Source organism: Dermacentor variabilis, chromosome 4 (genome assembly GCF_050947875.1).
Source record: "Dermacentor variabilis isolate Ectoservices chromosome 4, ASM5094787v1, whole genome shotgun sequence".
NCBI lineage: Eukaryota > Metazoa > Arthropoda > Arachnida > Ixodida > Ixodidae > Dermacentor > Dermacentor variabilis.
The window spans coordinates 169,299,378-169,311,921 of NC_134571.1; positions in this window are offsets into that span (position 1 = coordinate 169,299,378).

Here is a 12,544-nt window from a genome sequence, read left to right on the forward strand (position 1 = left end):
TGGCGATGTGTACCGAAATTTAGCCCCGTGTAGGTGGTACAACATAGATAGTACGCCACTCGTGACGGACTCGAGTCCTTGGACACGGGCGGCTTTCTCGGCTTGCCGGAAGGCCCACAGGGCCACCTCCCGTCGCTGCCCGCGGTTCGAGACTGCCATGTCTAGCCGCTCGTCGGGGACTCCTGCAGCTCGCTACCGGTGCATTCCCACAGCATGTACTGCAGCGTCGCTCTCGATCAGCACGCTTTACATTTGTCGGCTGAATAAAGGTCGGGGTAGCAGTGGCGAGTGAGTGAGTTAGAACTTTATTTGGGTCCTGAGGGGAAATAAATCCGGCGGCTCCACCGAGGTCGGGGCCGGTAGACAGAGTCCTTCGGTGACGGCCCGGGCCCTCTGGACAGCCTTGAGCTGAGCGATGAGCTCTGTGCTTCTGAGCGCTGAGTCCCAGGAAGACTGGTCGGGAAAGTCCTTGCTCGCATTGGCAGGGCACAGTCAGAGCATGTCTTTGAAGTTGTTGTATTCGTGTCCGCAGTGTGGGCATTCGTAGGAAGGTCAGGATTGATCCTGCTTAGTGTTGTTGGTGTGATGTATGTCCTAGTCTGCAACTGTCTCTAAATGACACCCTGTACTTTTTTAGCTTTGGGTGAGGAGGAGGAAAAATTCTTCGTCATAACCTATGATTCGAAGTGATTTCGTGGTATGATACGAGTGGGTCTTTGTTGTCTAGGTCCCTCCAAGCTGGGTTGAAGCGACAGGGCGGAGCGCTGACGCGGAATCTGAGCTCTCGCGCCAGTTAGTGTGCCCGCTCGTTCGGATTACAGTCAGGAGGTCCGGAAATATTGCCCATGTGGGCCGGGAACCATGTGATGTGTGGGGACGTGAGTTTGTTTCCTCCCGTTTCTTGGAAGAAGATGGTTTTGATAACCGTAGCGACGAGATGGTTCTAATAGCGGTTCTTGAGTCCGAGTAAATGACTGACGCTCCTTTGCAGCTTCGAAGGGCCACCGCGATGGCCATTTCTTCTGCTTCGTGAGTGAAGTTGGTAACTACCGTGGCTGCGTTGACGAGTGACCCATGGGCGTCCACCACAGAGACCGCGTAGGCGCTTCGATTCCAATATCTGGCCGCGTCAACGAAGAGGACTTGCGTTTCGTTACGTTTGATGTTGTCAAGTATTGCCTTCGCTCTCGCTTTTCTCCACCCTTCGTTGTGGGTGGGGTGTATGTTTCGTGGGATTGGATCAACGGTTATTGATCTCTTGGCGTTCGTGCATAGTTGCGACTTCTCTGGTGGCATGAAGAGGGGCTGTATGCCTGCTTCTAGTAAGATCTCTATGCCCACCCTTGTGAGTGAGTGCCGTCTAATTTGGGAGTTTCGCTGCGCCTCAAAGAGTTCGGTTGCCGTGTTGTGTAGCCCCATTTGGAGGAGTCGTTCCGCGCTAGTGCTTCTAGGGAGGCTTAGGACATTTTTCAATCCCGTTCTGATTAATGTATCAATTTTATTTAGATCCGTCTTCTTCCAGTTGAGGAAGGGGGTGGCGCAGGTTACGTGGCTTATGAGGAAGGCGTGAAATGCTTTCAGTCCGTCCCTTGTGGTGGCGACCCGTGATACGACCCTGGTGAAGTTGAGGGTGCTCTTTGTGATGCGTTTTAGTGCCTCCGCGTTGTCATTGCTGTAAGGCCCAATGACCATGCCCGGGACCTTGATTGTTTTACACCTGAGGATGTTTCCTGCGTCGCTGGTGCGAAGGTGAACGGGGAGATAGCTAAGGGGCTGCCTCAGCCTGGGGCCTTGTTTGCACTGAAGGAGCTCCGATTTGCTGGGGGAGAGCTTCAGTCCCGTGTTTGCAAGAAAAGCTTCCGTGATGTCCAGCGCTTGCTGTAGGTTCTCCTCCAAAAGTGCCTAGCGGGCCGCTCGTGGACCAAATGGTTATATCGTCGGCGTAAATCGCATGCCCTACCCCCGGGACTTTCGAGAGTTTGTTTGCGAGATCATGCATTGCGATGTTGAAAAGAAGCGACGAAAGCACTGACCCTTGAGGGGTACCCATGTTACCTAGCATGTGCTTTCTGCTTCTGATTTGTCCGACGTTTATGGTGGCCGTTCGGTTATCCAAAAACGTTCTTACGAAACTGTGGAAATTTACTCCGAGGCGTAAAGTGGAGATTTCGTTGAGGATGTGCTCGTGCCTGACCGTCTCGAAGGCCTTGGTTAGGTCGAGCGCCAAGATACCTTTTACATCCCTGGATTTGTTGTCGATGACGGCGTTCCTGATGAATAGCATGGCGTCTTGTGTGGATAGTGATTTTCTGAAGCCTATGAGATTGTGGCGGAATATGCTGTTTTCTTCAATGTGCTCTCCAATTCTATTGTGGATGGCATGTTCTGCGACCTTCCCGAGGCACGACGTAAGAGAGATGGGTCTCAGATTCTCTGCATGAAGCGGTTTTCCGGGTTTGGAGATGAGGACTACAGTGGCAGTTCGCCATTCATCCGGGACCCGGCCTTCAGACCATACGTCGTTAATTTCGCTCGTAATGATTTGTATGGCTTTGTCATCTAGATTTCTGAGTAGTTTGTTTGTTAGTCCGTCTGGGCAGGGGGCGAGCGTCCGTTTACTTCATGAAGGGCGTGCACAATCTCCGAAACTTCGAAAGGACGATCCAGCGATAGTTGAGGTGCCCCTTATACTCGCGTGTCCGGTCGTCCCACGGGACAGATTTGCGCTCTACTGGTAGGTAGATGTCTGCCAGGGCGTCAGCAAAGTCCCGCGGACTCGTGCCTTCTTTGGTGTGGAGATGAAGGAGCCTTTCGATCATTAGTCGGGCATAACTCTTCGTCGGTTTGTTGTTGTCGGCGAATAGGTTCTTAAGAAGGCTCCACTTACTGCCCCTTCTCATTTTACCGTCCGCCTCATTACACACTTCGTCCCATTGCTGCGCATTCAACTTTCTGGAGTGTTCTTAGATCTCTTTGTTGATTTTCGCTAATTTAGACCTCAGCCTCCTGTTTAGCTTCTGCTGTTTCCATCTTTCTCTTAGCGCATTCTTGGCCTGCAGGAGGTGTGCGAGTCTGGAGTCCATGGCTGGCACCTCCAGATCCACGCTTATTTCTTTAGTGGCATTGGCGACCGTAATTTTCAGATTTTCCAGGAGCTCTTCGAAGGTTTCTTCTTGTTGGTCCGCATTACCCCTCATTCTTCTGAAGAGGTCCCAGTTGACGTAGGTGTAATTCTTGGGAGAAGTGGGTGTGATGCGGACGTTGATTTCTAGGATGTAATGATCACTAGCAAGGTCCTCCTGCAGGTTGTCCTACGACCCGTCAGCGTTTCTGAAGAACGTCAGGTCCGGGGTGGTGTCCCTCTGAACCAAGTTGCATCTGCGCGACGGAAACCTTGAGTCCGTGATGAGTTGCATGCCTAGGGTGTCCGCACACTCGGCAAGGTTAATTCCTTTGCTGTAATTGGTGGCGTAGACGCAGTGTTGTGCGTGCTGAAGTCCCCGGCAACGATCAGTGGCCTGTCCTTGGCTTGTGACGCGACCGATGTGAGAAGTTTGTTAAAGTTTCTGAGTCTGTCAGTCGGAGAACTGTAGACGTTTAATATGTAAAGGTTGGCCTTTAGGGCCCGACTGGGGATGATTTCTGTGAGCATGGATTCCAGGCCTTTTTTGTAGGTCGGGGCGCCCCTTTCCACAAAGCTGACATCTTTGAGGATGAGAGTGGCAGCGCCCCTAAATTGTTTGAACTCGGAGTGCAGGGTCGGCCTCGAAACCCTGTACCCCGAGAAGGACATGTTTTGAAAGTTCTCTTCCGCCCCGCATTCTTGTAGGATGATGGCGTGTGGCTTTTCTTTACATAATCTGACGAATTGCATTAGGTTAGATTTCTTTTTGTTGAATGAGTTACAGTTCCATTGCCAGATCTTCAAATATTCTGGTGCGTTATCCATTGTACTGGTTTGGCATGGCCCCATTTATGCTGGGCTCACTCATTGGGCCTGGCGGCTTGGAGGCTACGGGCGGCGCAGGTGTGGGTCCCAGGGCAGACATGGGCCCTGGGTCCGGCGTAGGGATTATTTTCGTGGTTTTGGGATGAGCGATTAGTCTTTCTAGGCGGTCGAGTCTGCCGCGGATTCGAGTGAGTACCTCCTTAATTTCAGTAATTGCCGATTGAAGTACGTTGTACTTGCTCCTCTTCTTCTTGCTGTGCTTCTTAGCTTTGTTGTCACTGACGGAGGCGTTAGAAGGAGCCTCGCTGACATCAGACATAGAAGCGTCCGCGTCACATGTGTCATCGGTTTGGATGATGACCGCCCTGCATTTGTGTGTGCTACACGATGCGACCATGGTCCCTGAAGAGTGAGGGATGGATGTCGGTGTGTTGTTTGTTAAGATACGGCCTTCTAGCCTGGCTAGGGTCGCCCTGAGTTCAGCTAGTTCCTGTTTGAGTGCTTTGTTTTCCCTCTCTAGTGTGTGTATTCGCGGGTCTGCCACGTGCTCTGACTGTGCCTTACCTGGCTTTGAAGTTGGCAATGCAGAACCGTTGTTGCCGACCATGTCGGCCCATGTCATTTTCTTGCCGGGCCGCCTGGAGCTGGATCTCGACCGGGATCGGCCCCTGGAGCGTGAGCGCCCTCTGGATTGGGAGCGCCCTCTGGATTGGGAGCTCCCTCTGGATTGGGAGCGTCCTTTGGATTGAGAGCGCCCTCTGGATAGGGAGCGCTGCTTGGGGATGGAGCCACCTGCCGGATCCTGCTGCATGGCCGCTGGGTCATTGACCTCGTACGGGTTGGCATCTCTGTCGGAGCGGTTTCGTCTTCTTCTGCAGCGTCTTCGCACGACGTATGGGATGTGAAATCTTTGTCTGCACGAACGGTCGCCCGTGGGGTGATCGCTCTAGCAGAGCTTGCATTTCGGGGTGCAGTTGTGTAGTTCTGCAGAGCTGTTTGGGAGCGCCGCTCCGCAGTTGCGGCATTTACTTCTCTCTTCTTTGCTACTGTGGCATACATCGGCCCTGTGCCCGACCCGACCGCAGGCGTGACAAACGTCGACTTGTCGTTTGTAATGCTAACATGGCAATAGGGCCGTTCCGCACATGACGCTGTTTGGGACGAAGTCCGTCGAAGAGGGTCCCAACGACATGCGTGTTTTTGATTCTCTTGACCTCAATGGTGGTCGGGTTCCTTTGACTTACAATCAGGCTTTTGAGGGCATGCTCTTCTATCGAGGGGTCAACGTTCCTGATGACCCCTTTGCAAGTGTTTTCAGGCGCGGCCACGTATGCAGAGACCTCGAAAGCTCCGACTTCTGTGTGAATTTTCTGGATGCCGGCATAAGCGGCAGCGTTGGATGACACTGGAGTCGAAATCACAATAATATTTTGTACCTTATTGGGGCAGATCTTGTCCTCCGATGCTTGTTGGTCGGTTAGTGCCGCGGCCATGGTCAGAGCCTTCGCCAGCAGCACCAAGTCCGCCTTCGAAACGTCGAGCCCTCCTCGGGGCCGGCCAATGATCTTAATCTCGTCTCTCGGCAGCCGGGGGAGCCGCGAAGCGGCTACGACCCTCTGAACTGTCGAGCGGGAGCGGGCGTTGAAACCGTTCTTTGTCGCCGTGCTTGCCTGCGTCGCGGCCTTTGCCGGATCCCGTCGTCGTCTGGCGCCTAAGGCGGTGGTCCACCCAGCTCCGTCGAAGTCTTCCGGATTGATGTCCATGCCTTCAACCGTCACCGTTTCGGGCATCTTCGCCGTCTTTTCAGGGCGACAGGGGCCTTACGAGGCCCGGCGCCGCCTCGAAAGTGCTGTACTCGAAGCTAACCCTAGCTCCGTACTCGTAACTAACCCTAGGCACCGTTTCACACACTCAAAGTTCAATAACTCGCCGAAAACTTTACTCACCCCAACGAAAAAGGTATCGTCGGAAAGCTCGCGCTAAACTGGTTTAGAAAAGGCCAGAATATCGGTGGCGAGCACAAAAATGGCTCGAAAATATTCAAAGAAGCGTAAACCGACGCAGCTGCGTCTGCGCTCATTTGTAACTTCCTCTTCTTCCCTAGCAGTGGGGAAAGATCGCCGGGTTCGGATACGTGTGTCTACAATTGCGACCAGGCAACCGCCTGTTTCTTGTTTAGTTTGGAGTCCGGTTGTGAGTATTTCCGTCTGTTTAACCTGTAGTGTTGCGTGATCTCACTGAAAGTGGTCATGCGATGCTCTACTCCCGCCTCGCTCTCGCGGTAAGCAGGACGTAGGAATTGCCGGCGGGCGCCGTGGCTCGGCATGTAAGTCCTCGAGCCGCGACGTGGGCCGTCTCGTTGCCTGGGAGCGGAGGGTCCATGTGGGCCCATACGAGTAAGCTGTAGTTCTTGCGGCAAATATTGCCCTCGTGAATTTGGAGAAGGCGGGCAGTCTGCCAACCAACCGGCTCATATGAGCTCCTGGAGGAGAGCGTGGAGCGTCAGGCGTTGAGTGTCCAGCTTCCATTGATCTAACGAGGCGCGTTGGCCTAGAAACGACAAGATGGTTACTAATGCAATTTGATGGCTTGGATATGTTTGTCCCAAGACCCAAGAAAGCGCTCTGTTTTCTGACGTCTTATTATGCTGGCGTTCCCGTGCAGTAAACTCAGCTGCGAAGGGATGCGCACAGTAACATGCGGTAGAGTTGCTTGCGTTTAACATGTCTCCTACGTATGTAAGCGGAGAAACGCTATTCAAAACTGCCTGTTTAGAATAACGTTTTGGTGAATTCATATATTTAGTATTCCGACAATCGCAACAGTCAATATGAATTGTTCTCTAAGTTCTAAGTTGTCACGACAACGGACTTGCAATTCACAGCGCCTGCCGCTAAGAAAATACGCAACGTAGTATGGGCAATGACGAAATAATTGCCAAGAATGGTATTCAGAAAGCGTTTATTACCTTTAACTGCGGGCGCATATACCCCTGCAAAGGAGGGATGTTGGGTGGTGACTGCAATCGTTTGCTCCCCACATGACACATCCACACTTGAATCTAAGTGGCTTGACCAATACCCTCTTGTATTCTCTAGACTGTTTTTTTTTTGTCTTCATATACCCCGCCCTTTCGCAATGTGCTAAGTGCCTCTGCCGATGTTCGGTACGCCATTTTCTTATTGGTGGATTCATTCAATCATTCCTTTATTGCTGCGGAAAACAGGGCCTCTTTAACTTTGTAATCACCCTCTCTAACACATGGACTCTCCCATCGCAAAACGTTGTTGCTGCACTGCATGTGGCTGCGTATCACATTTGCAATTTCTTAGGAATTGCCAGCAGCGTGGTGTGAAATTGGGTCACGAGGCAATAATGCACTTTCTGTGGCACTTATAGACCCAATGCTGGGATCCGTGAGCTATTATTAGCAGCTACGACGGTAGACCGCACTCGTGAGAAAATATCCTGGAAACTTGGTGTGAGCACTATTGTATGCACAAGGTCATAAAATACCAACTGTGCTTACTGAAAGCTACTGTTCTGTGTGTCTGAACGCTTGTGACGGCTATCGGTTAGTCCTCTGTGAGTGTATTCACTAACACTAGCTCTACATTGTTTTCCTTAAATTACTATTCCTTATCTATTTTTGTGCTATTAATGTGTTAGCGTTATGCGTGTATAACGTGCGCCATGTGTGTGAAGAACGTCACGCCTGCTATGCGTGTGTGTGTGTGTGTGTGTGTGTGTGTGTGTGTGTGTGTGTGTGTGTGTGTGTGTGTGTGTGTGTGTGTGTGTGTGTGTGTGTGTGTGTGTGTGTGTGTGTGTGTGTGTGTGTGTGTGTGTGTGTGTGTGTGTGTGTGTGTGTGTGTGCGTGCGTGCGTGCGTGCGCGCGTGTGTGTGTCGCATTTACCACCAAATTCCCGTTAATTCTCACCTTGTTTCCATTAATTCCCATTATTTACCACCATTCTCACGTTGCTATTTTATGGTGTTAATCCATCCTATTTCTATGCATGTGTCATTTTGTATTTGATGTATTTGGACCGTGAAAAACTCATGTTTTATTGTCTATAAGGAATCCCACCTGCTTGGCCTTATTTATGACCCGCGTATACCTGGAAATCAATAAATAAACTTTTCCGTCCCTATGGGTAAGTTAGCCTACCAGGCACGTCCATGGTTATCTTCTTGACTTTGCTGTTTCATTCTCTGTTATTTTCTTTATGATGCTGTGTTTTGTCGGCGACCTGCCTCGTCCCTACTAAATATAACAGCTCACGGGAAACATGTTTGTGGTTACGTGTACAGTGCAGTGCTTTATGATGGCTGTAATTGCGATAATAGCACCAATGGAATGGTGACATTAAACTGCCATGTTACGCAACTGTATGTGCGGTCTACATAAGAACAGCAGAAAACCAAATGATAGGCAATTGTGCGTTCTTTCTATTGTGAAACAGGTTATTCTGTAGTCAAACGCCTTCGCGGTTCTCTGACATCGTAGCACATAAACCCTGCCAATTGAAATGTTCTAGAGCATTAACTTTCTTTGGCTCTTTCCCCTACTTTGCCGTTTGTATCTTTTAGCCTAGTCGTTTGTTTTACATTTAGGTGCACCTTGACACTTTAAAACGTTTTAAAGGGATAGTGAATAAAAAATTTGTCGCCGAGATTTCTGTCTCCATTGATAGCTGTCGCACCGAGAGCGACCAAAACAACACTCTTTCTGAGGAGAAGTGAGCGAAAAGTAATTATTTTAGTGAATATTTCTCAAATCACAGCACCTACCGGCCTCCTCCGAAAGCTCTGGCAAAACCGGATATCACGTCACGCTTACCCACCTCGAGGCCCATTGCGAGCGATCGTCCACACTGAGCGCGCGAAGGGGCGAGTTGACGTTTGCAGCAACGCGCTTTCTTTGTTCGACCGTCCTATTCGTACCGCTTCCTCGTGTGAACTGTTCGAAAACCTCGTCTTTGATCTCGTGGATTTGTGGTTTGATGTGTGGAGCAGCCATGTCAACGCCGCAAAATGCCGAGGGTCTGCTGTGCGCATGTGAAAACGGCAGGCAGCGGTAGTCTTTCTCGCGTACTTGTTCACGCTGTAGTTTTGCGCACAGGTGCCGTTTGACCGTAATTTGTCGTTTGTACGACGTTCTGAGCCAGATGTTTGGCCAATTCTGCCAGAATGAATCGAAATCCGCATCGTCTGAAGCGACGGCTGACGAAAAAAAATTCGCCGACATGAGACTGGTGGCGCCATCTCGTGTGCACCAAGGGAAGGAGTGCTCGGCTGCGATGAAACAACGGGACGCTGAAACCGCTGCGCATGTACTCGTTCACTTCGTGAATAACAAGGCGTTCCCTGCTTACAGAGGCGCATTTCAGTCACTGCACATGCCTGGCTCCAATCCTCACCCGTTGCTTCATCGCATCTATTCTCAAAACAGCTACTTGCGCGCATCAAGCACCTGCCGCGCGAGAGTCGGCAGCCGACTGTTATGCTCACGCCGCCGGCCACACCTGCTCCGATGGCATAGGTACAGGGAGGTCTACACGCGTCAATATCTTCAACGATTTCTACGTTTTTTTTTTTCAACAGTGTGTACTCACGGCACCTGTATTGTGCATTGATGGCTTTCATGTTTTACGCGCTAGCAGCTACCCATCCAAGCGGGCGGAGCAAGCCGCTTTGCGCAGAACGCAGAGTAAATTCCTTACGTCGCCTGACATTGCATAGCCTGAGGCATAAGCGTCCTCGCTCTGTTGAAACCAAACATGGCAAAGCGTTCGCGTGAGTGAATCACGCTGGGCGCACCGCCTCGGATGCAACACTGTCAATGAGGCGTGCACCTCTCGTCTCGCTAACTCATTCGTGACAGGTGCGAGCTTGTGATCCGAGCCGCAGGAACCGCGTTTAAATCTGGTTTCCACCTATGATGCCACCCCTGATCTCTCGAGGCGAACGCGTGTACATGGAATGCACAGTGTAAACACCACTTTGCTGGTCCAGACTCTCTTGGCACCACGGAGGGGGACTGCTGCGGCGGGTCGTCGTCAATTTCGCTTGACGACGCGGACGGATCTTAGGCATACGCCTTTATCGTTCGTGGTCGTTCAGTAGGCCGCTCATCCAAGTCGGAGTCATAAGTTCCGCTCATGCTATCGCCCTCACTAGAACTTTGCATTTTGCATTGCGCAGCGCGAGAAAAACAAAACTGCGCAGCCGGCCAGCTCGCTCCGCGGCTGCTAAGGGTAGGTGTGACGTCAGATCCGCCGGCTTGTTGTCGGGAGCGCTTTGCGAGTTACGCAGTGGCCGCTCATAGAGAGTCAAAAATAAAGCCATCCGCTCAAAAGTAACCCGAATAATGACTATATACTATAGCAATCGTGTCTTAGGAATGCAATTGTGGGGTTTTCTCTATATTCTCCGATTTTTATTCTGTATCCCTTTAAGGCTGACTTCAAGTTTACCTTTCGCTTCAAGGTGACAGAAGCTAGGTGGCTCAGGGATGCGTTCGTTAATAAATCCTGCAGTACGTCCATTCCGTTATTGCCCCATTCTTGCCTCTGTGGCTCATGAAATGTTGAGGAGATATATTTCGACAGTGCATGGGATCTCCAAAATTCCATTCTATGGCAATCTTGGCCTGCCGATGCAATGCACTTGAGACGATGACATAACAAACGACGCATGTGCATCAGAACTCAGAAATGCTTACGCTTTACAGAAATATAATTAACGGCATCAGCACAAGTCTTGTTGAGGTTAGCTGTAGTAATTATTTAACGCACCCTATTCCTTTCATTCTTCCATTTCTGGCCAATCGCCAGTGCCAGTCGACGAACATAATCAAGCTAGGGTACCTTCATGAGTTTTTATTTTTCCGCCCCCCCCCCCCATTGGTTTCCCTTTCAATTTTCTCCCTTATAGTCTAGCTAAGATTCTGAGATATCAATCTGGCGAAACATGCCCAGGTGTACAGCCGGTGCAGCATTAACTTCACTGCTTAAGAGTAAAAATACGTATACTTCCATATGCAATGGCCACAGTAAATCATCCTGTCATAATGACGTGTTTTTCTCTGCGCCGTAGAAAAATAGAAATTTACGCAGTAGACACATCATCATGAATGCCAACGTGATGATTATTGTGGAAGCAATCTGTCCGTATCTAGACTCACTTTCTACTTATGTGTTGACAACTTTTTAAATTTTGCGTTACCGACATCTGTATTCATGTACGTTTTAGCGTTTCTCACTCAATGCACGTTCTGTTTCCTATTTGTTCGCATCCCTTCTTTCTCCATACTCGCCTGCTTTGTATGCCGACACATTGTTTTCCAGCTGACCGTTTTTGTTTTTCTGTGGCCGAATTCTTCCCTTCAAGGCATTTTTTCTGCTTGTTTTCCCAGGCACGTACCAATTTGCACATACTGAATCTGAAGCACTGGACAAGATGTTCACCCACCTATTATCACATGGGTAGTTGCGCATTCCCAATGGCCCAACTTGTCTATTGAGCCACGGTTACGATCGGCCTGCAGGAGTACCGACCTACAAAATTTTCCCGGCTAGTTGCGATGACTCGCTTTGTAAAGACAACGATGTGCCTCCTCAAAAGTCCTACGGCGCCGGCATGTCTAGCCACGTTCGAAGGACCAAGTATCTTTATTCGATCCGCTGTCCCCTTCACGGTTTGCTTGGAGCGAGAGAACTCCTGGAAAAGGATGTTTGTCAGTGCTTTCCATCGGGCGCGAGAAGTCGTCAGAGTCAATGGACAGACGCGGCGGCTACTTTTGCGGGGTAAGTTCTGGGATCAAGAGGCGCCTGCTCGGGTCAAGACCCTGTCTACAAGAACCCTCGGTGTGTTCAGTGAAACCAAAGTGCGGAAGGGAGTGTGTGAACCCTCCCCCTCAAAGGCGGGCCGACTACGATGATTTTGGACGCTCCCATTGGTCGAAGGTTGAACGGCCGTTTTTTCTCACGTAGGGATCTGGGGAGAACAGAGTGTATATAACCAGCCGTTTAGCGGCTGCTCAGCGTGCTTTCTTTTACAGTCATGCTAGACTGATGAAATGCAAAGTTCTCCACCCTTCATGTAGATACCGTAAATAAAACCCATATTCCTCGTTCTTGATGAGAACAAGTCCCTCCCTTCAACAACGTCCTTAACGTAGATGAGTCGGACGATGACATGGGTCAGCTGCCATCTAATTCAAGCACGATCCCAACTCTTACAACTGGCTGGCAGCGGTGAGACGGACTTTGCGTCGTGGTGCTGTGTCTGCGGTGAGTGCTTGGTTCTTGCTTTGACACTTTAGGCTCCATTTCGTGGTTGTTCTGCTTAGAACAGTAGGAAAGCAGGATTGTTGATTGTTAGCTAGGTTGTGTTTACCTAGGTATGTTTAGCGAGCAGGACCAAGGCAGCAAATCAGCAATCATGGAGTTCAGGACACTACTGACCGACGAATTGTTGATTGTTGGTGAGGAACTGGGCCTAGAGGTACGCAAGGAAATGCTAAAACGGGAACTATTGAAGCTGATTCCCGAAAAGGCCAGTGAAACTGGGCTAGAACTTTCTAGGAGAAGA